The sequence below is a fragment of the Cannabis sativa genome, chromosome 9 (assembly GCF_029168945.1).
Source record: "Cannabis sativa cultivar Pink pepper isolate KNU-18-1 chromosome 9, ASM2916894v1, whole genome shotgun sequence".
Lineage (NCBI taxonomy): Eukaryota > Viridiplantae > Streptophyta > Magnoliopsida > Rosales > Cannabaceae > Cannabis > Cannabis sativa.
In genome coordinates, this window is record NC_083609.1 from 44,750,655 (window position 1) to 44,754,789 (window position 4,135).

Consider the following 4,135-nt stretch of genomic DNA (forward strand, 5'->3'; position numbering starts at 1 on the left):
CCACATGTCCCACATGGCAAATTACCAAAATACCCTTGCTACTTAACTTAAGCAATTTAATGTTTAGGCGTAAAATGGTCAAAAACCATAACCTCGCTCAAACCCAGTATTCAATCTATTTCCAATATTAGTTCCACTAAGAAAAGGTTCTAAACTTACCCATGTGACTCAAATGACCATCCATCGCATTTTCCGTCGTCGCCGATCAAAAATTATAAAAATAGCATAATTCATATATAACACAAATAATACCTCTGAGGTTTAATAAAATCTTTGAAATTAAGAAATTATAACTTTAATGCCCACTTTTAATAATGGGACCCACAATTAAATAAATTTATGAATAATTATAAAATACTAATAATTAACGCTAATTGTCTTTACTAATCCATATTCTAAAATGCGGTCATTACATGTCCGCAAGCTAGTAACACTCTCCATGCTAGAAGACGGGACCTTTTGTTCCCACGAGGGGTATGAGCCTTCCACCAGGATGCATCAGTTCGGGATACGCCTTTGACTTGCGGAAGTTCTATCCGCGCATAACAAGCTACGGGCCCACTGACCATGCCTTTTTCCCATGTACGATGTCAGAGTTTGTCTCCCACGCCACGTTACCATGCAGAGCATGCGTGTCCTTGCAAACTGTGCTAAGCAATCCAACAGCTAGGGACGAGAGAAATTCAAATGAGAGTAGCCCTGAGATGACACGCGTCCAAAGCTCAGCCGGTGTAGCCAGTACAACCTGACATCGGTAAAGACCGCATGGAAAATATGCCACCTACCAATCCAACGGTGGAGGTTCATCCCTATGAAGATCTATCCAAGATGGCCCATGCCATGGAGTTGCCCTATAAATATTCCAACTGATGCACAAGAGAGGGGATTCAAATCCATCCTTCGTGCTCTCACACTAAGACCAAAGACCCCTTCTCCACCAAGAAAACACATTGTTCTATAGCCCCCTTATTAGCTTTATAATATTCCTACTAAGCTTCTTCTTCTTCAAGAAGAACACGGGGAAATAGGGGCAAAGTCTATTATTTTGTATTTGTATAAACAATCTCCGGTTAAAGAGCTTAATAAAATGGATTCGTAGACTAAGGATAGTTAATGCCTGAACCACGTAAAAATTTTTTGTCTGTTATTGCATTGTTCATACCATCATTACTTTCTTAAGCTCTAAAATTATTCAGTTTCCGAAAAACTCAGTAAACATAAACTAACACATTAACAATTTAACACACTTACAAATTCATAATTAAAAAAACATATATCTATTCTATATAAAGTGTGCCTATATAACAGAATTCTTGGTTTATGAGAAATTCATGGGTCAATTTTTATTTATATTAAAAATAAAATAGTTTAATATTAAAAATAAAATGGTTTATGAGAAATTCATGGGTCACTTTTTATTTAATATAAAAATCCCATTAAATCCAAAAAAATAAAAAACTCACAATATCTCCACACGTCACATTTGTGCTCTTATTTTTAATTAATTTTGATCAATTATTATTATTTGTGTTGCGAAGAAAATTGTTGCTTCCATATTGTATATATTGTGTTGTTTAATTTATATATATATATAAATATATATTATATGATATAAATTTGGTGGGTACGAAAATCACATGGACTGTGGATTATATCATCAAAGGGAAGATTTTTATGCATTTACTATAGATTAAAAAATTATTTTTTTAAATTTAAGTTAATCCATATTAGTAGAAGAGGTTAATACTTCATAAAACTCAATTTTACTTCTCCTATTTCAAACACTTAATCCTCTTTTTTTCTCTCTTCTCTCTCGCTCTCTGAACTAATCACCCCAAGAACTCGACCTACAACCCGTCACCCACAACCACGACTTCTCCATTGATAATGTTGTCAACAATTTCTCTATCAACCACGACTTCTCCATTGATAATATTGTCAAAATAATAAATTGTATAATTAATGTCTATTATCTGTGAGTTGATGTTAGATTTAACGTAAAAAATGACCGAAATTGAGTTGATTAATCAAATAGGGTTCATATATTGAATTATTTTTTATTAATGGGATTAATCATGAACAATAATTTGAATTAATCTTATAATCTTAACTTTTTAATTCAATTAATAATTATTTGTCACGTAATTATTAAGTCTTTTCCATTTAATTTTCCTTTTGTTGATGATGCTAATTTATTCATATTTTGATTTCTACAAGTTTTGTGTCCAGACCATTAAGGTAGTGTTCTACTAGGGGATCTAACGAGTTTTGCCCCTTCGCTAATGGCCTCTAAGAGTTCAAATTCCAGTATTGTATAAATCTTCAATTTGTTCTATTTCTTATATTAACTGAAATTTTGCTACTTTTTTTTTTTTAATTTACAACTTTATTGTTCATATCTTATTAGGGACATTCATGGAAATTAGGGTTTCTTTGAAATATACAATTAATGAGCATTACTTTTTGATCATAGTGTGTTTTCCATGGCTGAAAACTTCAATAATCTCTATCATTTGATATCAAATAAAATAAAATTATCATGATGTATACATTATGGTTATTTAATGAGTAATTAGTGTGTTGAAATTGTCAAGCTGATATTTAGAATTGTTTATAATTGAATTGTTTCTTTGTCAAAATTAATATTAAGTATATTTATATGTTTATAGGTTTATCTATTTTCTCTTAGATCAATCATGCTCATATAGCAAAAAAAATCATACTCATATAGACATGTTATTTTCATTTTGTAATTTATATCTTCTTAGTCATTATTTAGTTCACTTAAACCTTTTCCGATTATGGGGTAACTGAAGTTTTGTTTCTTTTTGGTACTCCATTACAAAGATCTGTATTACATGTATCATTTATTTTTGACTATGAGGAGGTGGATTTCTTTATTTGGAAACATATAGTGTGACAAATTATTGTTCATATATTGAATAATTATTTTTGATTAATGGGATTCATATATATATAACTGTGTATATTGAATTCTTTATTCAAATAATTATTTTTGATTTTTACGTGATTATTTATTGTTCATATATCTAGAACCCTATTTAATTAAAGTTACGATTATAAGATTAATTAATTTGTGATTTCTTCCTATAAACATAATAATAATTTCACCTAATAACTAATAATATTTTTTCTTTAATATTTAATTGTATCACTTTCAAATAACATAGAAAAAAATTAGCATAAAATTTAATATACGTGCCTCGCACGTAACTTTTTGGTAGTATATATATAATTATATAATAAATATAGAAATTTTTACATGAAAAATCCTTTTTACACACTTTATTACATAATTACCCTCACACGCCTATTACTACATTTATACTTACAAACTTATTTTTATTACACATTTACCACTTACTCATCATACCATGCATACACGTGTTCTCTCCCCATGCATCATCAATCAAATCATACTCTCTTCCCTCTCTTTTTTCATTTTGTTTTCATTTCATTTTCTATTCTTCATTTCTGTTCTCTAAGTTCATTTTGAATTCAAGTAACCTCCATTAACCACCCATAATTTATCACGTTTTTCCCTCTTATTTTTGGTTCATCCACGAATTTTCAACTTCCTCTTAGCCCACGATTTAGCAACTGTTTTTCCCTCTCTGTTTCATTTTTTTTCAATCTTATTTATACCATGGCAATCACTCGGTCATCTTCATCCCCTTCTCCAGTTCTAAAAAAGAAATCAAAAATGGGCAAGAAATCTTTGGCCAACAAATCCAAGGGTAAACGCCCAATCATTGATGATTTTGATTCTGATTTTGAAGCTCCCATGCCGAAGCGTGTGAAACCCACTTCTTCGAAGAAATCGAAGCTGAACTTGGAGGAGCCCTCGCTTCCAGAAATTTCTGGGAAAAAATTTCAAAAATCTATTACACATTCTGAAGATCGGACTGAGGTTGGTTTTTAGTTTTATTTTCGTTTCCCCCTTTTCTTCCATTTCTGCTTTACCCAGATTTTTGGCGTTTTCATGTTCATTTTGCTTTGTGTGATTTTAGGGTTTCATTTGCGCATTTTGTTTCATGTTTTTAAATTTTTTAGTTATTTATTGTTGCTTTTGATCTTTCCATTTGATTCTGGTCTGGGTGTTGTTCTTTAATTT